The following is a 23,842-nucleotide window of genomic DNA, read 5'->3' on the forward strand; positions in this document are numbered from 1 at the left end:
TAACCTATGACGTCATCCATCTATTTTCTTTAAGTAGGTCAAAGATGTAATATGACGCCATCTATTGTTCTCGAGAACAATATGTATATTGTTCATACACCCGAGAAAGACACCTATACTACTGCAGTCGGGTTTTGTATAAAATATATTGAAATGTAGATCAGATATTGCATAGATCTGAGTATCGAAAAGTTATGTTGCCGATAGTTTGAACGTAGATACATGTATTTTCATAGCTCTGGATAAAGTTTAGAGATATGCTTTACATTATTGCTGAAATTTCTTAATTTTTTTTAAAGAAATGAAATTCGTAATTTAGAGCACTGATTTAGTGGGAAACAAAGGGTACATATGTAAGCACACTTGTAACGTATCAGAATAAATCTTCAATGTTCAACGATATTCTGCTGTCTTAATTGTATCAATATCTTGACGGTCACCTGATCTCATGCATGGACCTGTGTGAATGGCTCTTATTTTGCATAAATCTCACACACACACACCCCAACCCAATTGAACTATTTGGTATATTTTAAAAAAGCATTCAGTGTTCAACATATTAAACGATTTTGACAGATTAATAGACGAAATTTCAAACAAACCCCCTCCAGCAAAGCCTTTCACCAAAGTAATATTCGGGTAAACAGCATCTTCATCACGTTATCTTTTTATTTATTTAGTTTTCATCTCACATCAAAAGGGTTAAATAGAGATTAAACGTTAACTCTCTGACTATTTACCCCCCTCCCGAAAGCCTGCATCCTGACTTACAAAATAAACAATTTTATTAGATAGCTTTTGGTCTTTTTAATACATGTGTTTAATTCATTTTAGAATAAAGAAAAATCTTGAATTAATACAAATACTAAAGAGTAATTTTACTGTATATACAAGCATTTCAGCCGGAGAGATTAGAGACAAAATTAGTGAATCTCTTATATTCACCTTTAGATGAAAAAGCAAAAAACTCCTATTCATCTGTGGGTAAACTAAAATCAAAATCGTGTCAGCTAGTACTTCCAGGGGTATGTGACATTTAACAGCGCTTTTTAATATCTTTTTAAAAATTCTTAATGCGTGTTAAACAGAAATAGTCGTCTATTCTAAACCATTCTATTCCTATAGTACACCAATCAGAAATCAACACAATGGAGATGTTGAAATGAAAATACTAGCCTGGTTCCCGAGGCCTTCCGATTGTGCAAGCACGAAGGCCAGGCACTCACTGTCGAATGGATTCTTCCACTGATCAAAATCCAATATGGCGGACTCAATGGTAAGTAATGGGAATGTACGTAAATGAGAGTATCATGGCTTAATTAGCTGTGTCACTTTCGATTTTATGTCATTAATTGCCAGAGACAGACCTTAGGAAATGTCTAATACTTGGTTTTCCATGTGACACGCTTGTTTGATATAGTCTTATCCCTTTGTTTTCAAGCAAGTAGGTGATTCGTCAACTCGCATATTTTTCACGTATGTTAAATTAAATCTAACCGTGTCACTTCATTTTTTCTACTATTGTTGGGTTGCATAGAGTTGCTGGTGAAGATATAGACCGAGTTTTATAGATGACACGCACCAGCTTTCCTATTTCGAACCGGCAATTTCAGATCGAATTTCCTCCACTCATTTTTGGACAATTTTTGATTACATATAGATTTCATGACGTGCTTTACTTTGATAAGACTATATAGGCTATAGCTGAAGTTTAAACGATGACTTTTTGTGCGATGATGGAGGTGTTTTAAGCTTTTATTGGACTTAAAGTGTACAATTTTACAGATTCTCGAAATCATATACATGTGTATCACTATGTATATTAATTGTTTTAATTTCAGATAATTTTCCATACATATGAAAGAAGAAACATATGATAGTGGGTGAAAAAACACCCTCATATATAATGCTTCATGAATATGCAAAACCATGCCAACAGGTATAATAAGATGTATATATTGCTTGTGTAGGAGATAAGGCTATTTATGCATTTTATAATTCAGTATCATGATCTCTGACAGTGTCAATTATTTAATTCTTATGTTGACCTGCCAACTTTATGCTTGATCCAATAGGCTTGATTTAAAGTTTCTTTTGTTACTTTGGTTTACTGTGAATATTCTGCAGATTTCAGAGGGGATCACTAACAATTTCATTGTCAACAGTTACTATTCCTCTCCGACTCACAGTCCCGCTTGTCCAAAATTATATTTGTGGGTCGGCCCACAGTTTTTATATATTGCCAAATGTTATACATTGAGGTATTCTATATTTGTGTTAGCATTATATTTTGCATTTGTTTGTAACTCAAATTCTTTGTCTTCTTTATGAGAGAACTGAGTTCATACACTTCAATTTAAAAATCTTATGTAGTAGCCAGGAATTCTGTATCTAACAACAAAAACAAATTTTACATAATTTGAAGTACATAATATGGCGCTATAGTAACATTCATTGTTATGCTTTGCACAAACTCGTTGGTACTGCTTGGATTTGATACTAAATTCACATCTGCTAAAGCTTCAAAGAAAAAAATGTAGAAGATCACCATCTGGAGAAACCCTCATTCATCCCCAAAAACAAAGTTTTGCATTTATGTTTCTCTCACTGTATTGAAAATTTTGTCTAGTGGTACTTGTGTGCCAAATTAATGATTCTTAATATAGTTTTGTGGAGAAAAGAAAAGAAAGATAACCAGATTGATCTCTTTATTTTACCATGTAGTCTACATACTCCAGATGGAAAGAGGTGGAGAAAGAATTTCTAAAGGGGTATTCAAGGACCCATCCTCCTCCACACTAATTCATATTGGAAGGAATTGACATCCAACTTGAATAAAGAATTACAGACTTCCAGAACAGGTTAACAACTAAATCAATTAGTTACAGTCGGTTATTTCAAGTTTCCCACCTCTTATAGCAATAATAAAAACAATTATTTCTGGCATCTAAAGGTGAGTTAAGAAGTTTATCATATTCTAAAATATGTTCCCTTTGTTAGTGGAAGAAATTCAATCCCAAATTGATTAAATTCAATACTGACATTTTCTGGATTGATAAAACACAATAGTGACAAATGCATGATTTTTTTGTATATAATGAACGTACCTACCTTGTTTTATTTCAGGTGCATCATGCAGATCCTTTTAAAAAGGAGAGGCCAGATCTTCAGATGACTTTATTGAAAATGAGAAATTTCTGAGTGGAAGTGACGAATGTGGCATGCATACAAACAGACATCAGCATTCCCTCCCTCTTGTTTGTGTAAGTAAAACCTGCATGAATATAAAACTTTAGAACAAAAGGGAAATATATTGACATTCAAAATTCACAGTTGTTCATCTTCTACAAAAATTACAGACTTGTTTCATTATTTATCTATGATAAAATTATGACATAATTAATATTTATGATGTATGTGTATTGTGTATTTACTACTATTCCTGATACAAATCTTTACTGATTATACTGATGTTTGTGACATTGTTTATAATTTTTAGATCAGAGATGAGCTTTTTGAGAAAGACTCATGGAGGAAGTTTGAGAGTGTCAGTTCTCAGATCAAAAAGTTAGCTAGCAGTAGGAGGAGTAGCAATTCATTCCACAGTATAACATGAGAAATACATGACTAGAAAGACCTTAAAAAGGAGATTTGGCATTGTTTCATGTGGAGATTAAAGAACCTTCGAAATATATAACACAGACATGTTTCAGTTACTTGGGGATAACACTTATGAGGAATTTTGCTAACTTTCAGATTGGAATGTGTTGCACAAGAAATGCTTGATCACAATCTGTTAAAAACCTTTTCTATGCAAATAATTAGTGTAAATGAAATTTAGCTATTTCATTAGTAAACATGTTTTCTGCGCAAGTGTGTGTCTTTGACATTAAATGCTATGATATTGTCGTATTCTTAAACAATGGAAGATCTCTACTAGTTCTTTCAAAGGAAAGCCAACAACAGGAATCGAACCTGTTCCTCCATCGTACAGATACGAAAGTGTGCACCATTACACCATGTTGGCATACATAAGAACTGGTAGCCTTGAAGAGTAAATATTGCATTATTCTGTACAGTTGATACTGGTTTGTGTGATATATGTATGTATATATATATATACAAGTATATATAATGTATGCCTCATGTTTGGTAGTCGTCAATAAAGCATTTGAATTGAATATATTCCTTTTTCATGAAGAAAGTCTAATATTCTGAAATTTAAATAAATCTAGCATTTCTGTATGTGAAATACCTTTAAAACTAGTTCAAAGAAATGTCTTTGTAACCCAGTGATTATCTGGGTCAGAATAGGTCCTCTGTACCTGATTGCATATTGTGAGAAAAGAGTGAACAAAGAGTGATCATTGAATAAGATTATAAACTGAAATCTTGTTTCACAAGTGTGACACAATTAATTAAGAACGATCTGACCCTTACTGCTCAAAAGACCAAAGTATCAAATATAGGTCTAAATACAAGCAAGTGATGGTGACCCTTGAATATGAATGAATTTTAAGAAATAGAGAAACAAATAATGACTAACTTACATATTAAGAACTGAACTAGCATAAGATTGCAACATAATAGGTCCTGAAAATCATTGGATGGAAGTTCTTGGGTCCATATGAGTGAAATATTCTCTAGAGGGACGTTAAACAATATACAGTCAATCAATCATAAGGCCAAATTAAAACTTTATTGTCCATTTTCACATAATCCGAGATTCCTCTGACTCTTACCCCCGCTTTTATATTTGACATGTGCGGGGGAGAGTCAGAGCGGACTCCATATTGAAAAGTGGGAATTCAGCGACACCAGCTGGTGTCGCTGCTTTACCTACCTCTTACAACTTTATTTCGCGGACCCATCTTCCAAGACGCGAGGATTCAGTTATCGGAAGATTATTCTACAAATACATCATGATTAATACGATGCTATCGCCGTTTAAACGATGGAATTTTGTGTTTACATGTGCTGACGTCATGCGCAAAGAAATCAAATGGCGAGGCGGCGACCTAATTCAAGTGATGCTCCATTTGTCGGTGTTAGGGCCGTTTAAACGGCGATAGCATCGTATTGATCATGATCTATTTATAGATTTATCTTCCATTAACTGAATTCTCACGTCTTGGAAGATAGATCCGCGAAATAAAGTTGTAAGAGGTAAGTAAAGCAGCGACACCAGCTGGTGTCGCTGAATTCCCACTTTTCAATATGGAGTCCGCTCTGACTCTCCCCCGCACATGTCAAATATAAAAGCGGGGGTAAGAGTCAGAGGAATCTCGGATTAATTTTCACATTGTATGTGTTTACACAATTAGTGCATGTAGGTGTAACTTCTATCTTTCTAGGATAAAATGTTATGCCTTGCTTAATATCAATTATCTACAACATGCAAGGGAGACTCATAAACAGCTAGCAGTTACAATAATATTTATACAAGGATAACCAGTCAAAATGAGTGGAGGAAATTCGATCTGAAATTGCCGGTTCGAAATAGGAAAACTGGTGCGTGTCATCTATAAAACTCAGTCTATATCTTCACCAGCAACCCTATGCAACCCAACAATAGTAGAAAAAATGAAGTGACACGGTTAGATTTAATTTAACACACGTGAAAAATATGCGAGTTGACGAATCACCTACTTGCTTGAAAACAAAGGGATAAGACTATATCAAACAAGCGTGTCACATGGAAAACCAAGTATTAGACATTTCCTAAGGTATGTCTCTGGCAATTAATGACATAAAATCGAAAGTGACACAGCTAATTAAGCCATGATACTCTCATTTACGTACATTCCCATTACTTACCATTGAGTCCGCCATATTGGATTTTGATCAGTGGAAGAATCCATTCGACAGTGAGTGCCTGGTCTTCGTGCTTGCACATCGGAAGGCCTCGGGAACCAGGCTAATGAAAATACCGGAAGTGCTCGCATTCGCTGCAATGTTCAATGCACACCCCACACTCCCATTTAACTATTTAAAGACCCCCCCCCCAAACAAAACACCGTACGGTTGCTCCACGGATGACTGAATGTGGGCGGAGCTTATCCATGGTCAATGTTATTTACCTGGAATTTACCTGGCCAAGAGATCAGTTGTTGTGTATATTTTTATGATATACACAGGAAATTTCTCAGGTTATTACAAATTATGCTTAGTGTCTTGATTTGTGCAAAAACAAATAATTAAAATTTCTACCTACATGCATACCGCATTTCTATTTCCCGTAAACCTTCAAACTTGGTCATATTTATGTATTGCAAATGACAGGTTTAGCCCATTTCTAAACCTTTGCTTTTTAAAACTTCTAGTTAAATTGTTATATATCGTATATAAATAATTTCCTAAATATAATATTACCCGGCGTGTCCTGGGAGTTCGCGGTGTCGTGGGTGTAGTAGGTAACCTATTTGGTACGAGTTGACCTGGGTACGAGTCGGTCAGGGTACGAGTTGACTAGAAATCTAAAATATCCATGTTTCGAGAGAATGAATAAATCCAAGTAGATCTGTGTACATGTACAACCAAATGAAGAATGGTTAAGATACCCCTCAATATGGGCTGTCTATAGGGTTTCTGTAGCTGTAGTGTTTACGTAATGGTGGTATCCCAAACAGAAGCTGACACGAAGTCTCCCCCACCCTCCTCTCTCTCTCTCTCTCTCTCTCTCTCTCGGGTTTCTGTGGACGTAGGTTTGTGTAACGATGGCATCCCAAACAGAAGCTGACACGAAGTATACACCCCCTCCTCTCTCTCTCTTTAGGGTTTCTGTGGACGTAGTGTTTGTGTAACGATGGTATCCCAAACAAAAGCTGACACATAGCTAGTCTACCCCCCCCTTTCTCTCTCTCTCCCTTACTCTCAATCATTGACTAAATGAGTAATTATTGTCATACGTATGCAACACTATTGCCATGCCATATTATTTCATCTATATTATTGCTACAGTTTTACACATTTCTCTCTCTCTCTCTCTTTATAAACATAAAACCATGATAAATTATAAATAGCTCAATAACTCTCTCTCTCTCTCTCTCTCTCTCTCTCTCTCTCTCTCTCTCTCTCTTTATCTTTATAAATATAAAACCGTGATAAATTATAAATATAAATAACTCTCTCTCTCTCTCTCTCTAAATATAAAGCCGTGATAAATTATAAATAGAAATATCTCAATAACTCTCTCTCTCTCTCTCTCTCTCTCTCTCTCTCTCTCTCTCTCTCTCAATATAAAGCCGTGATAAATTATAAATAGAAATATCTCAATAACTTATTTATGCTTTTTTACTGTTGTTTGATTTCTGATTGTGTAATTTTTAATCCATGTGGTATCTCAAACAGAAGCATTTTTTAAACTACTGTAACAGTTTTACGCATGGGCAATATAACCATTATACATGTTGATGTGCTGCGCCAATAAAGAATTGTTCATGTTTTTATAAATATAAAGTCACAATAAATCATTAATAGAAAATATTCCAATAACTTATGTTTGTTTGTTTGTTTTTTTTGTTTTTTTTTTTTATTATTGTTTGATTTCTGATTGTTTAATCTATAATACATGTATAAAGATGGAGAGAGAAAATACGATGATAAATTGCATTGTATTGGGGACGTTAGAAATTAAAATATTCTAGGTGCGAGTCAACGCTATCAAAACTTAGGTATACCGGGGCTTTCCTCGAGATCTGAAGACTGCCGGTCATCATTAGCCATGATTGTTATCAAAACATCTTTCTCAGGTAGCTGTAGACCACGGTCTCTGCAAACGTCAATCAATCTAAGCTCTATTGTTAAAAGTTTGATTGACCAGCGGTTTATCATTGATCGCGTCACAGGTAAAATTTGGGGGCGTTAACTTAAAGTTATGTTTACATACACTTCAAAGAACTAGGAAGAAAACCTGCCAAAATGTGTGCGGGATTTTCGTCTCCGTTGTTTGGATATGGCACCCTTTCATTAATTTGCCTCATTCTACCTCACTGCTCTGGTAAGTAATATCAATGTTGTTATTGTTAAACATCTTAATTAATAGTTGACTATTATTTTTCCGACTGGCTTTGATATTCTGTAGACGGTACATGTATGTGTGTTGATTTTACATATGACTAGGAAGTCATGATGCACCTTAAAACAGAGTCCTTATTCCTTGCCATATATGGCAAGTAAGGAAAATCATCAAAGGACTGAGAGTACTCATAATCAATATTTAATTTGAAACCTATCGTAAAGGAAAATGTGAATTAAATTCATGTTTTGAATTAATAAATGTCAATCGCAATGCTCATGAGCATCTTAACTCACATGAGAAGTCACACATTAATGGTAAAATGAATTTATATAAATAATTTGTAACGAGAGGATGGAAGCAAAGACAATTGATCACACTTTTCATTTTCTGATCTTTTTGAACAATGAATTTAGCCACGTGAGTAAATGCACATTGATAATTTAGCTTACCAGAATATTACAATCTTAGCCATTAAGTACCAATGCATATATTGATATGATAGGGGAAACGATATTGTAGGAGTTATGAGATTGATCACTGTTCGTTATCTTTACCTTTCATGTTCAATAGCTTGTGATGTACATGTATGTTCGATAATCTTGTGATGCATGTACAATTATTGCATTGTGGGTAATATGACGTCCATGTAACAGCATTCTACTAGTGTGAGGACAATTTTCATTGGTTGTAGATAACGAAAGTAACCGGTGATGCAAAATATGATACACAAGTATGTTATATAACACTTAATGACTATTTAGAACCTGCCCTAGGGTCAGAACTCAGGTGTTCAAAATTTAAAATGTTGGTAATTCTATTTTTCTATATATGCATTTAGCTTATATTTCTAGATGATTTGACATTTTCTATTTTCGTATTGCGAATGATTTTGGATTTCAAACATTTCGGTTGAGCATCACTGAAGAGACATTATTTGTCGAAATGCGCATCTGGTGCATCAAAATTGGTATCGTATAAGTTTTACATTTGAATCACTACAACAACTGAACCTTTCAACGCCTATCATATAGGCTCCTTTGATCATATCATATGACCCCCTTTCATCAATCGATTGTGTCCTATGATCCTTTTGATCTGCAGTCCATCGATCCCTTCAAGGTTGTCATATAATCATCTTTTTTGTTCTCGATAACAACAGGGAGAACAACAGGTCTATTTGTTTTCCATGCATAGTCTTGGTGCCCGTCCAATTGTGACGTCATTTCCGACGCCTCACATTCAGGAAGGCGCTACGGAGAGGCGCTATAGTAAAGTATCTGGCCCAGAAAGGGTACTTTTACACTACTAGGGCTGGTGGCGTTTTGGTAATAAGCGATATATGAATAGTCGTCTATTTATGCAAAGGCCATCAACCATAGACCAAAAAAAAAAAAAAAACCAACAAAAAACAAAAACAAAAACACGCGACAAAATGTAATATAAAACCGGCGTCTTTTGTTGGTAGTCATTGATTGATTACAAGTCTGATTTTGATGCTTGCGCAGTAATTAATAATTTGATTAGTTGAGAGGAAGGACTTGTTTAGCTGTATCATTACGAGGTGCTGCACAAGGAGTGCTTGAGAATGTTTCCTTAGAGATGGGTCAGCAGTGTGATTTGTTGGTTGATGATTTGAAGAGCGAAATCAAACAGCTTTACAGTGCAGAATTAAAAGAGAGACGTCAGAGAGTATCTGAGATCTAGACAGAGTTAGGGCAAGCTATTAGAAGACTCAATTGTTTGGCTTATCCGTCCTAATCAATGGATGTGAAGGCTTTGGAAAGAGGATTTCATAAATACACAAGTGGATTCCGACATTACAATTGCGCTTCAAACAAAGCAGACCTTAAAATTTAAACGAAGCCATACCCTTAACAGTTGAGCTAGATGTATAGTATAAAACTGAAAAGGGAAGAATTTCACAAAATCCACAATTGAAAACGAAACACATTCGAGAGATTGTTATGCCATAATGAAAACGCTCCAGAATAAGTTAGATTCGTTAGTAAAGCACATTATAAAAAAGGATATAAGTCAAAGCGTTCTTCGGAAGGCGCAGATTTGTCAATAGACAGAAAGACGGGAAGGTGAAGTGTTACAACTGTTCTGAGGAAGTACACATTCATCCCAAATCGAAGAAGACGAGAGAAGCGATAAAGCTAGTAAACGCAGTGATCAGCCTACATAGGGCAATGCGCGCCGTATTCGTGTTAAGCAAAGTTGAAAAACCTGAAAAATCTCAAAAGGAAATGGAGGGACATGTAATTTATGTGGATAGGCAGACATTTTGATATGTGCGGAAGTAAATCGATTTAGAACTGAATCTCAAACTGATACTGGTACACTCCTGACTCTGCTGTCTAAGAACATATATTATGATATATTACTAGATAAGCCCAGATTAGAAGAGAGTAAGCAAAAAATAATGAATGCCAGTGGCTTTATCAGTTTGGAAAAGGCAATTTTGTCATACAGATATGACAATCAAAGGAGAATGTTGAAGTAGTAGTAGTAGTCGAAAGTTGAAATGGTTAAAGACCTTCTCTTTCTTAGATATTACAGCAAGGTTTTGTGTTGAAATCATTGTGGAATCAATATGATTGTTTATGCATAAGAAAAGGACATGGGTACTGCTATCTTCGTGCAAGAAAACGTATTAGCATACTATACCACATGAGAGCACAGAAAAGTATTCAAACTATGACATGACAGGCATACATTAGGACACTTGGGGGTTATCAAGACTTTGGCCTAAATAAAGCAAAAGATTCATTGGCCTAATCTTAAAAAACATCAGTATATTTTCAGTTGTGAAAAATGCGGCATGACGAAGAATGAACAAGTGAAGATAACAAACTGAAATAAGGAACACAAAATTAAAAGTAGGGCAAACACGGATCCCTAGATATAGCACAGGCGGGACCAGATGTCTAAGAGGAGTAAACATTCCCTGTTGAGTGGTCACTCCTACCGTGAGCTCTATATCTTGATCAAGTTATTTATATCATTAATGTGTGCGCTACTTTTTGTACGTTGCAAGAGACAGACAAGGGGAATCGCCATATACGTGTAGTGTCCGATTACTTCACAAAGTGGACAAAAACGTTTTCTCTACAAAATATGGAGGCTGAAACTGTAGCATGCACAGTAATGGAAGAAGTGATTGCCAGATTTGTTGTGCCTACAGTAATTCATTTTGATCAAGGTCGTCAATACGAGAGCAAACTGTTCTCTGAGATCTGTCAGTTACTAGGTATTCAGAAAACGCGTACCACTCCCTACCACCCTAAATCAGATGGGATGGTAGAACGATTTAACCAGACACTGCTCTAATGCTTAGTACCTATATTCATGAAGATCTATGTGACTGGGATGTTTATCTCACGGATGTTCTACATGTCTACAACGCATGAGGCAACAAATTTCTCCCCAAACATGATGTTAGGGAGGGAATCAACTACTCCAATGGACCTGATGTACGAGGTGCCACTGGATATAAATGATACTCCTTCAAATCAATGGGTCTGGATTCTGCATGGACGTCTGGAAACCACACACAGACTAATTAGAGAGAATACTGAAAGGAAAATGTTGCGCCAGAAGGAGCATCATGATGCAAAAGTTGCATGATCTACATTCGAAACTGGTGAGAGGGACGTGTGTATTTTCCGATTAGAAAAAGTGACTACTCCAAAACTGACATCATTTTGGATGGGTTCCTTCGTGACAGATCTTGAGGAATAGCTGTCAGATTTTCTTTACGCTGTTGCATGTGGATTTCGGAAAGTTTCTAGTATGCCGGTCCCCAATAGTACGTGACTGTGCATTAACAGTTATTCACCTTGGCGTTGGTAATCGGACTGTAAACACGCCGCCAGTTCCATTTTCGCCTCGAATTTCAAGACGTGAAACTCACCAATGTTTCGTGTAATAAAATCGATGTGTCCCTTGGTGTGTCCAGGGGTCCGTGTTTGCCCAACTATCTATTTTGTAATGCTTATAGGAGTTAAGAGATAATTGATCTCTGTTCGTTATCTTCGCCTTTCATTAGAAAACCCAGTGGCGTTTGAGCATAATTAAGCAGAGGCTTGGGGCGATAGACCCCAACAAGTCAAGCTGATCATGTCCGTTACAGTGTACCATCATAGGTAAAAAATAAATCAAGGATGTTGGGGGAAGCCCCATAACTCGAAGTGCCGTGGGCTAAAATGTCGATAAATCGTTTTATATAGTTGTTTTTTCCGATATTGCACTTAATAATTTTTTTTCTCGTAAAATAAGGAGAATCATTTCTAAATCCCAGATGAGTTTCAGTTTACTTACATCAACATTAGTGACGTGGATATTCAGGAGAATTACGTAAGATAACGCACATGTGACAATTTCCTAAAGAGTGGAATCTGTCTATTTTGGAACATAAACTACATGTACGTCTTTTCGCATTTCATTTTTATTTCGAATTCAAAAAACTGTTTAAAAAAGTTTTTTAAAATTTCATTTTACATAAAGTAATTCTACCCATCTGTGACGTCATAAGATTTTGCAAAATCAATGATTCATTTAGTCATATGCATGATAGGAACATGAATTTCATTGGAGATTTTTGCGATAGTTACTGTAAAAGATTTTGTTATACACAAAATATTTCAATGGTCTAACTCACGTATGAATAATCAATAAATTAAATATGTTTCAAAATATTGAATCCAAGGGCAACGACTCTAGATCTGTTTTCAGTTATATCTGTATCGAGTACATTATACGATAGATTTTCTTTTTCACGGGCATTTTGTATATTTTTGTAAAGAAACTGTTTTATGAAATTGTTATGAATACTATTATATTGTTCTGACCAGTTTTTGTGACCTTTTGATGATGGCATACTATAAAACCTGGCCTGGCCTCAAAATTGGCCTGGCCCCAATTTTGGCCTCTAATTATGATCCATCCCAAATTTTGGCCTGGCCTCAAAAGTTGGCCTGGTCTCAAATTTGGCCTCTAAAACTTTTTTGGCCCCAACCAAAAAAATTTTTTAATTCAAAATTTTGATCGATTTTATTGATTTATTATTGGCTTTAGTTTTTCAAAGTCATAGCAGATAAATGATATGTTTCTGTTGTTTTGTAAATGTGCACTTTGAAATAATCATGAACTACCACCAATCTGATTGATTTTATTGAATATCTGTTGATCAGTTTATTGAATAAATCATTTTCTTTTCCCTTCATATTTGTATGTACTAGTACACACCAAAACAGATTGCACAATTAATGAAACAATTGGCATATTGATTTTTTTTCAGAATTATGATTAATTTCATTGATTTATTATTGGTTTTAGTTTTTCAAAGTTGTAGAAATAAAATGATATATGTACATTAGAATAAACATGAAATACTACCAATCTGATTGATTATCTATTAATTAATTTATTGACAAAATTATTTGCTTTTCCCTTCCTAACTTATGTACTAGTACACCAAAAAGTATACTGATGAAATGATTGATTTATTGATATTTTATGTAACAGAATTCAATTTGATATCAATTTACATATTATGAACAATTATGTTACAATTGTGTTGTCATTATAATGAGCAGCGCACATTCAGAACAAAGCATGTGGTCTTAATGTTTTCAATGTGCAGATACCACGCATTTAGTGTTACTTGTTTAATTTCCGATACATGATAAATGACATTTTAAAAAAATCAAAATAAACATAGTGAAGTGTTTGCTAGCATAATGATAATAGCCAACGAACTAAGGATTTTAGATTTGTATTTTAGTGTTCATTTATTTATACTTTACGTAGAATGAACAATGTAGATTAAAACGGATATGATGTATTATAAATATTTCTTTCTTGATTTCATATTTAATTTTCAATACTCGTTGTAAAAGTGACAAGTTCCTATGCTCTGAAGGCCTGCCCTGTCAGGATAAAGGGAATATCTATCACCATATTAAAGGATGGTGATGAAAACTGTCGCTGAAGTTGGAAATTCCATTGTACAGAAACAATGGAGCAGTCCAACATTTGCAAATAGGGTGTGTTTGATACAACGGAAATATTTTAATTAGTAACTCATCTTATGATTGTGCCTAAACTAAATAAGATATACACAATTGTCTGTCTGAATTTTCAAAATTGTGCTTTTTTTCTGGTTTTGTGATAAAGCAACAGTAAAACAGAACAAATTACAATTATTACATTAAATCTGTCCACCGTCCCTCTTCTTATTTTATATCAAAGCCTGCATCAGTTAACCACAACAATCGTTTGTACCTCTATCTAACCACTGCAGCAGCTATATCTAAGCAAATATCAGATACATGTAATGCTCATAATATTGCCTTATAATGGAGAAAAAAAAGTTTATGCATCTACAAGTTCACAAAGTGCAGCTTTAATTTTGTTCTTAATGTTTTAGACTGTCATCAAAATCATCTTTCATTCTAATAATTATTGAAAATAAACGTTCTATGCAGAGCTGTGTGACATTTCAAACCATATATCATAGACTAACCTCAACCTTTCCTTCATGTCAAGACCAGAGCTGTAGAACTGATATCCCATTACAGTACTAGTGTCACATGTTTATTTCAAATAGTTTAAACAGATATGAACATCCTTAATTTATCTAAAGTTGTAGTTTCAATCTGTATGATTTATGGTAGTATTTTATTCCTAGATATCAAACTCATTGTTCTTATCAATGAGAGTGATTAAGGCGGTACACTACATTGCAGTGTGTGAGGTGTGATGATTCATCATTAAACTAGTGTGAATTTGTTTTTTTAAATTTATTATCAATAAGTGAACATTAGTAAAATGAGAGTTTTCAATGTGCATATTTACAAAACAACACAAACATATCATTTATGTTCAACAATTTTGAAAAATTAAAACCAATAATAAAACAATGAAATCCATCATAATTCTGAAAAAAATCAATAAGCCAATCATTTCATTAGTTCCGTATACTTTTTTGGTGTGTACTAGTACATATGTTAGGAAGGGAAAAAATTATTTAATCGATAAACTGATCAATAGATATTCACTAAAATCAATCAGGTTAGTGGTTTTTCATGATTATTTTAATGTGCACATTCACAAAATAACACAACCATATCATTCATGTTCAACAATTTTGAAAAAACAAAACCAATAATAAATCAATGAAATCAATCATAATTCTGGAAAAAAAAATCACTATGCCAATCTTTCATTAGTTGTGTATACGTTTTTTGGTGTATACTAGTACATACAGATATGAAGGGAAAAGAAAATGATTTGATCAATAAACTGATCAATAGATATTCAATACAATCAATCAGATTAGTGGTAGTTCATGATTATTTTAAAATGCACATTTACAAAACAACAGAAACATATCATTTATGTGCTATGACTTTAAAAAACTAAAACCAATAATAAATCAATGAATTCGAAATTTTGAATTAAAAAAATTTTTTTGGTTGAGGCCAAAAATTATTTTAGAGGCCAAATTTGAGGCCAGGCCAACTTTTGAGGCCAGGCCAAAATTGGGATGCAGCATAATTAGAGGCCAAAATTAGGGCCAGGCTAATTTTGAGGCCAGGCCAGGCCAATGGTACCAGGCCAGGTTTTATAGTATGCCTTTGATGATGCTGTTTAAGGAAAATTGCAATGTTTTTGATGTTGATATATGGCTTTGTTGAAATATGTCTCATGTCTTTAAAAGTGTGATGGCCTATATATTTTATCTGACAACTCATTAGTTTTTATTCTATTAAATGGAAATAGATACATTTTCTATACTTTATGAGAAAAAATGCGAATATAGAGTTACCTTAACGATTTTACCGATCGCTCATGCGATCGAATATATATACTAAACTGCCTTTTCTCGGCATTTATTTTAGTGCCATAATTCACAAAATATCTTACGACTAAGCTAAAAATAATAATTCTGTCTGATAATCAAATTCCGACCACAAGATCATAAGTATGTATTCAAGTTTCATAAATCATGGATGTACTTTACATATTGATTTAGAAAATCTACAAGAAATACAAAATAAAGAAAATTACAGTGTTCGTAAATGTTGATCTTAGTCGTAAGATATTTTGTGAATAGGGCCACAGGACCGATATTTACTAAAGCTCGTAGACATAGACGTAAACGTAGGATTTACGTCTGACTTAAGATTAGAGTTACGTACTCAACCGTTCGTAGCCGCAAACGTAACTTACGATGTACGATTGCACTTACGCGTGCGCAGTGGCTATTTTCACTTCGAAGCGTAAAAAGTGTGAATTTGCTCATTTACTTTGAATTCCCTGCGCTACCGCCGCATTATGACGAAAAAGAACACAGAACTTTGTGAGAAAGCAACGAATCTCAACGTATACGTATGCCTGCCAACGGCATGTCGATCAACTGTACCGTTATTCAGTGTTGTTTACAAATCCAAATGGAAGGTTCATCAAATTTAACGCATTTGACTTGTGCATGGATCTGCGATGCTGTAGGTGTTCAAAAAGAAGTCGGCATGGACTGACAAGTAAGTTAAGTTGTTTGTGTAGTAATAACCTTAAATGTTTTACCACTGACTACTCGTCACTAGGCCCCTAAATAATGTTAAATTGACTTCAAGGGGATTCAGTACATGACACACATCGCAAAATCACAGTCCCTTATTCATTTTGTTCTCAACCTATGTAGCTGCTATAATGCCTGGATCTTAATTTCTAAATAGTGAGCACATATACATATGTGTTAGTTATTTACAATTTTATATGTGTCCACTATTAACACATTAAGACACAAGCTCATTTGTGTACATGGTAACTTCAAACTTTTGACAATACCACAATTGAAATTCAAAGTTATTTATCCCATTTTTTTTAATTTCATGACTGGGACAACATCAAAGCAGTATATTTACATTTGCCAATGCACTTCCTTATATGACAGTACTAATGACATCGATGTTCAATTTCTTATGACATGAATTTGGTCACGTGATCAGTTTGTTCTTGCGTATGAATACAATCACCGCTTCAAAAGTCAGTTCCTGTATTTTCACCTGGGTTCTTGCTTATGCAATGCAGTGGGGGATTTAGACCCCCCCCACTCTCGCCACAAATTTAAATAATAGAAATAGTGCGAGTAAAATTCCAGATTGGCACCCAAAATGGCTGAGTATTTTGGCTAATACTTGACTTTCACCCCCACCCCACCCCCTTCGTAAAACCTGGATCCGCCACTGCAATGATATCATAACAGAAACAAACGCAGCAGGATATTTATACAGATTTTATTTTGTAAACAAACAAGAATTTCATCAATTTATAAAAGAGAAACATTAAACATATCATTCTGTTGTTTCATTTTATACAGTTTTAAATACTGTCTTCAACTTCTGCATGGCGATTTTATAAAGTTCTATGATATTGGAAGCGAAGGCATGTAGACAGAGTTATAAGCCTATTTACTTTATGATGATAAGTTAACCTGTTGTTTCCTGGCAACTTCCATCACGGCTATGACTCAGCATGATCATAAGCAAGGCTGGTTTCGAGGCTCGAAAAATTTAGATGTTCATGTCAGGGTACCGGTGCGAGTCTTCATTAAAATTCTACAACAGAAATTTCTCAAGTGAACAAAAACTCCGTCAGTTCGTTTTAATTTTCTTTTACACACATTGAAGGTAAATAATTATAAAAGACGCAACCTACCTGCACTTTGTCTAAATCTGTCCTACTGTCTTGAATCGTCTCCTGCATGGCTACGTTTACCGCGAGTCACCGTTGTTTCTTTCCAAAAACCCGACTAAGATCTTAACGTTAACTTGACCCATCATATCCACCATCAATTCTCTCAGATCCTTTGAATTTCTGTCGAAATCTGTGATCAACAAGCGTTTTCAACTTAGTAAGCTAGACTGACACCAGTTTCTCCATCGCTGATCGCGACCAAATCACATCACGGATGTAGTTTACTCCACTCTTCCTGTCGTCATTTCAGTTAACTTTACGCTCTAAATTACCTTTATTTTACACATGTTTCGTCTTTTTTTAACATTTTCAATTAAATATCTCTATCTTATATTCTCTTTTATATTGTTCCTAATTTTTTATTCGATAAAACTCTAACGAACTATATTTTGTGTTCTACGATCGTTATTTTGGTCATCTGCTACATAATCATGGAAGCTCGGTAAGAACACAAATCAAAATAGAAAATATAAATATAAGAAATAAAATATCATTTTTGAATGTTATTGGGATATGACATGAAGTTGGTACGTGATCAAATCTACTATAACGCCCTTATCCTTGGACGAATTTGGCTCCACTTGTTTGGCACGCTGGTTTTGGCTATATTTAGATCTAAAACTTCATAGTTATTTCGGATTTCAACCATTTCGGTTGAGCATCACTGAAAAGACATTATTTGTCGAAATGCGCATCTGGTGCATCAACATTGGTATCGTATAAGTTTTACATTATGACCCCTGGGTCGAGGCCTCTGCTGGTGGACTGTTAGTCCCCGAGGGTCTCTACAGCCCAGTAGCTAAGTACTTCGTTACTACCTTGAAAATACGGATGTATATTTAATTGCTGTTTTAAAATTTAGAAATTCATTTCAAAATTAAGGATTATCTCCCTCATGCATAGCTCTTATCCTTGGACGAATTTGGCTCCACTTGTTTGGCACGCTGGTTTTGGCTATATTTAGATCTAAAACTTCATAGTTATTTCGGATTTCAACCATTTCGGTTGAGCATCACTGAAAAGACATTATTTGTCGAAATGCGCATCTGGTGCATCAACATTGGTATCGTATAAGTTTTACATTATGACCCCTGGGTCGAGGCCTCTGCTGGTGGACTGTTAGTCCCCGAGGGTCTCTACAGCCCAGTAGCTAAGTACTTCGTTACTACCTTGAAAATACGGATGTATATTTAATTGCTGTTATAAAATTTAGAAATTCATTTCAAAATTAAGGATTATCTCCCTCATGCATAGCTCTTATCCTTGGACGAATTTGGCTCCACTTGTTTGGCACGCTGGTTTTGGCTATATTTAGATCTAAAACTTCATAGTTATTTCAGATTTCAAACATTTCGGTTGAGCATCACTGAAGAGACATTATTTGTCGAAATGCGCATCTGGTGCATCAACATTGGTACCGTATAAGTTTTACATCTTATTTCTTAAATCATAGCTACCTGTACACAAGTACGCACATGCTTTCACATCATTTCGCAAAAAGAAAAACAAGAATATTGGTGAAACATGAATCTAAAATATACATAATATATACAGGCACTAGTTCTAAAATGTGTTATTTGTACGTGCCCCTCTATTGCATGGTTATAAAATATGAAAATTATTATTGCTTTAACAATATATAATCTGGGCGAACAGGTAGATAGGGTGAATGGACTCGATACCAGATGAGAACAGTTACAGTCTCTTTTAGCATCATTTCAATTATTGCTTGTGCACATCCATGTGCAAAACTTTCAGAAAATATTGTGATTACAAAATCGCATTCAAATGCAGTTGTACAACTGTGTGAAGTCAGTGTTAATTTATTTAATGTAGAATAACATTGACTATGTATTAATTGGAGATATTAGGTGTGATATACATGTAACATGCACTAGATATCCAAGTTAGCTGACCTCTGTTATTTATCAAAGGGTCATAAAGGTGGTCAAGAAATAAATTGCCAACAGACAGCAGCATTCCTTGATTTAGATGCATTTCTCTTCATGTCCTCTCCTGAAAGATTTTCCATGATGCCCCAGGGTTAGGATTGGGATGCAAGATGTACAGTACATATATATGATGTAAGTATATCCACTGTTTGTACACATTTAATCATTTCTGTACTTACAAAGTTTTAAAAAATCCAAAACAAATTATGATACATGGTACATGATGTAATGATTTTTGTAATGCATTGATGATTAAATCCTTCGGCAAAGATTTAAGAACATAAATTTATTAGTTTTTATGATCAAAGTTTGTCCATTTTGCATGTTTTGTACCTGTCTGTCTAAGCATATCTTCACCTTTTTGGCAAATAGAAATTTAACCAATCTAAGGACATACACTATGTTTCTTTGAAATTATTTTTTATCTCCTCGATATTAAAAATTCTTGCATGATTTCCAAAATAAAAGCTGTAATTTTGTCACCAAAATTTGAAATCAACACTCAATAAAAATTGCTCTATATTATATATTTCTGATCAGTAATAACACATGTATTCAGTTATTTGAAACACCTTTTAATCTCAAAGCAAGCAAATGAATATATGTAATTTTGGTGACTAAATAATTATTATCTTGCAAGCCAATAATTCTTCTTTATATATTTCTTTACACTAAAAGCGGTTATCAAATGTACTTTTATTAGGTCACCTGAGTTTACTCAGTAACCTATTGCAATTAGTTTTCATTCGTCGTGTGTTAACAATTGAACATTTTTAACTTCTTAATAACTACCAGTCCAATTCTTTTCAAATTTGGTATGAAGCATCATTGGGACAAGGGGGACCAATTTTAAAAAATCATCTTATCAAGAAACACACATATATAAGAAAAACTAAATGCATAGTGATGTAGAGCAGGCAGGAATCTACCAAAATTGTAAATTTCATGATCCCCGGGGTAGGGATTCTGACCCCAGGGCGGGACCAAACTTGTGATAAAGTGTTTATGTGTAAAACGCTTAAATAACGTCTTCTTTAGTGCTATTGATACTAAATTGAAACTAAATAGATAGAGCATGTAATCTTTTACCAAATTTGTAAATTTGATTTCCCCCAGAGTAAGGGTTTTGACCCCAGGGTGGGGCCAAACTTAGTATATAGTATTTATGTGTAAGTTTGCTGATCCTGTATAAAATATAAATGCAGAAAAGGATGTACAAAAAATGGTGAATTTCACAACCCAGGGTTATGACTTTAAGATGAGTCCAAATTAGTCATATCTTTTGATGTTTTCATGTGAATACACCTATTTAAAGCCTTTCATCAGTGTATGCACTTTGAGGGATGTGAAGTTTTAAGAACATATTTTGTTTTATACTGTTGCTGAACATTAGAATATAATTAGCTTAGATATTTAAAACAGGAAATTTTTTCTAGATGTCATAGTCCATGGAAGTAATGATACTTTTCCACTAGTATTCAGGTGACCGATAAGGCCTGTGGGCCTCTTGTTAGGTTTCTGTTGTTGTTTTTTTTATTTTACTAAAGAAATATTTTTATTAGTCAGTAATACATATTCCTTTGCCATTGGGAGATTTTGAGAGATAAAAATGGTTGCCATCACTTTCACAGCAAATATGCCCCTTTAAATTTATAATGTTGTACTACCATGTATTATATGTCAGCCTGAGTAGCTCAGTGCAAAGGTACCAGGTTCAATACTCAATTGTGCTAAAGAATTTTCTCACCTTCTTTGCTACAGTAAAACCTCATTCATATACCTTACTGCAGTACATATCAGCTGATATTACATTTTTACTTGCCACAACCAGGAACTATCAAAATATGTTAACTCTAGACTATTTAAACCTGAGAATTTTGTAGAAAGAAAATAGAATGCAGTGAATTGTACCTGAAATGTCACAAAAAAATTATTTTTTATTTATAAACGTGAATGACCTTAACTGAAACTTACCATTCTTGGTTAAAAAGTATTTTTTTCTGGTTTGGAAGGAAGCCAATTTCATTACAAGGGGAATGGTTAATGAAAAAATACTAAAGTTGACCTTGGGGTCATTTGAAATCTTTTTCTTAATATGGGCTCTTGGGTTATAAATCATTAAAATTAGAAATTGTAGGTGATACTTAATGATATCTTCCCAGATATGGTGTACGGTAGATGAATATACTGTAAATAAAATCAGTATTATCACAATTTTACAGTTTATTTAACTAACAATTATGTAATGTTGCATGTATTTTTCAAGCCTTATGGAATTTGATTGCAGTGTAATGACAGTTGTTTATTTAAATCAATGTAATACTATTATTTTTCTAGGTCTATGGGTACATTGCTGTAATGGCCTGAAAAATCTTTTGCGAAACCGAGAAATGTTCATCTTCCATTGCCATGATTGTGTAAAAGGACGATCAGAGGAATGATTCAAAAATATATGGCAGGATTGAGAATCTAACCCATGACCCGTAGTATGGTACTCTACCGACTGATCAATCCATGCTGATGGTCCATCTGCTACATTGATGTCATCTTATATATTTATTTATTCATTTATATCATATGGACATTTAAAAATTGACAGTAAAATAAAAAAAGTTTGATATTCAGCAAAACAGAATTTGTTACAATACATGTTTAAGAAATTAAGTACATGTACATGCATTGTTATGCATACAATTATGTACATGTAATTATATTTGTTAATAGATAATTTTTTAGGTGAATTTTCATGTTGTTATTGATATTGACATGTACATGTATTACTTCCATTTCTAGAATGATTTTAACATCTTGATATTAAAAAGATGACATAATAAATAAATCTTAAATATTTGTCAACAAAGTTGTCTAGTGGGTTAAAATTTGTAAAGAGGAGCATTAATACATATGTCGGTTTAATGTGAGAAGCCTTCAGAATGAACTTTTATCAGTGAGATTTTTGTAAATTGGGGGGGAAGGGGGGTGGGCTTCAACAAAATAATATGTATGTTGAAGGCATCATCCTTGGAGTTTGGTAATATACACTGCAAAGACTTTTACCTAGCTGATCACATATAAAGGTCAATTACATACAAATCATGAATGGTAGAAAGATTCATATATATGCATTATCAAATAAGGTTTGACTCCTGTAGGATTATAGTTAAAGGAAATGGCACTCTGAAAGATTGAAAGTCTACACATGACTACACTAGTAGGCATTACAATTGCTCTCTGAAACAAACTACACAAAATTGTATTCTTGGAATGAAATGCATATCTTTTTTTTTAAGAAATATTTATTTAGAGGCTCATTTCCCTGTTGTGTAAGTGACAATGTAACAAAGAGTTATTTGGACTACCAATATTTGCTTATAACCACAAAGTAAAGATCACATATCTATAAGTAGAAATAGTTTTTCTATAGCTGTCGATCACCATGTATTCTTGTACACACAGTGACTCTCTTCTTTTCAAATCTAAAACATTGCATGTTTGATTGCATATGTATACATTAATTCCACCATGTTTGGAAAATCAAAAAAATGTATTTCCCTGAAAGATGCTAGACCTACCCTATATAATAAGATAAATGGCAAATATTCTTTTTTTTTTTTAAATAACCTGCATGACTAAAATAAAAAGCTTCCCAATTATTTCTAAAGGCAAGGTTAGATCCACCCAGTCTGATTAAAATCAAATTTCGCAATTTGCTCAATATACGGACAGCGACTGTCCGTATATCGAGCGAAGTGAGGGGTTTGATTTTAAATCAGACTGAGATCCGCCACAAGGTAAATTAGATCGGGATCAAAATTTTGAGAATTGTCACAGCTGTGAAGGAGAAACTTCAAACTTACTGTGCGACTACATATGCCAGAAGTGGCCATGGTGTTAATCAAATGTGGATTCTAAAAAATTCTAAAGAACTTTTAGTAAACTTGAAATCACAGATTTTTTCCCAAATCAATAGCATTAAAACCTATGACTTTTCAACACTATACACGACCATTCCTCACGATAAATTAAAGACTAGACTCTTTGACACCATAGACAGTTGCTTCTTCAACAAAAACGGAAATATTCATATCTAGTGATCAGTCATTCA

The 23,842-nt window shown here is 34.1% G+C and overlaps 3 long non-coding RNA genes across 3 annotated transcripts; 2 read left to right on the plus strand and 1 right to left on the minus strand.

The window, feature by feature from the left end:
• Positions 1–1,214: 1,214 nt before the first annotated feature.
• Positions 1,215–4,181, plus strand: LOC125654922 (uncharacterized). Its single transcript, XR_007362507.2, has 5 exons — positions 1,215–1,276; positions 1,842–1,939; positions 2,725–2,861; positions 3,127–3,263; positions 3,500–4,181. It is a non-coding gene; the product is annotated as an uncharacterized LOC125654922 (long non-coding RNA).
• Positions 4,182–16,245: 12,064 nt separating this feature from the next.
• Positions 16,246–22,478, plus strand: LOC125655884 (uncharacterized). The gene is made up of 3 exons (XR_007362918.2): positions 16,246–16,569; positions 19,720–19,869; positions 22,075–22,478. It is a non-coding gene; the product is annotated as an uncharacterized LOC125655884 (long non-coding RNA).
• LOC130047988 (uncharacterized) lies at positions 17,311–17,999 on the minus strand. Its single transcript, XR_008796819.1, has 2 exons — positions 17,747–17,999; positions 17,311–17,646 (listed from the first exon to the last, which is right to left on the minus strand). It is a non-coding gene; the product is annotated as an uncharacterized LOC130047988 (long non-coding RNA).
• Positions 22,479–23,842: the final 1,364 nt, after the last annotated feature.

Source organism: Ostrea edulis, chromosome 7 (genome assembly GCF_947568905.1).
Source record: "Ostrea edulis chromosome 7, xbOstEdul1.1, whole genome shotgun sequence".
Taxonomy (NCBI): Eukaryota; Metazoa; Mollusca; class Bivalvia; order Ostreida; family Ostreidae; genus Ostrea; species Ostrea edulis.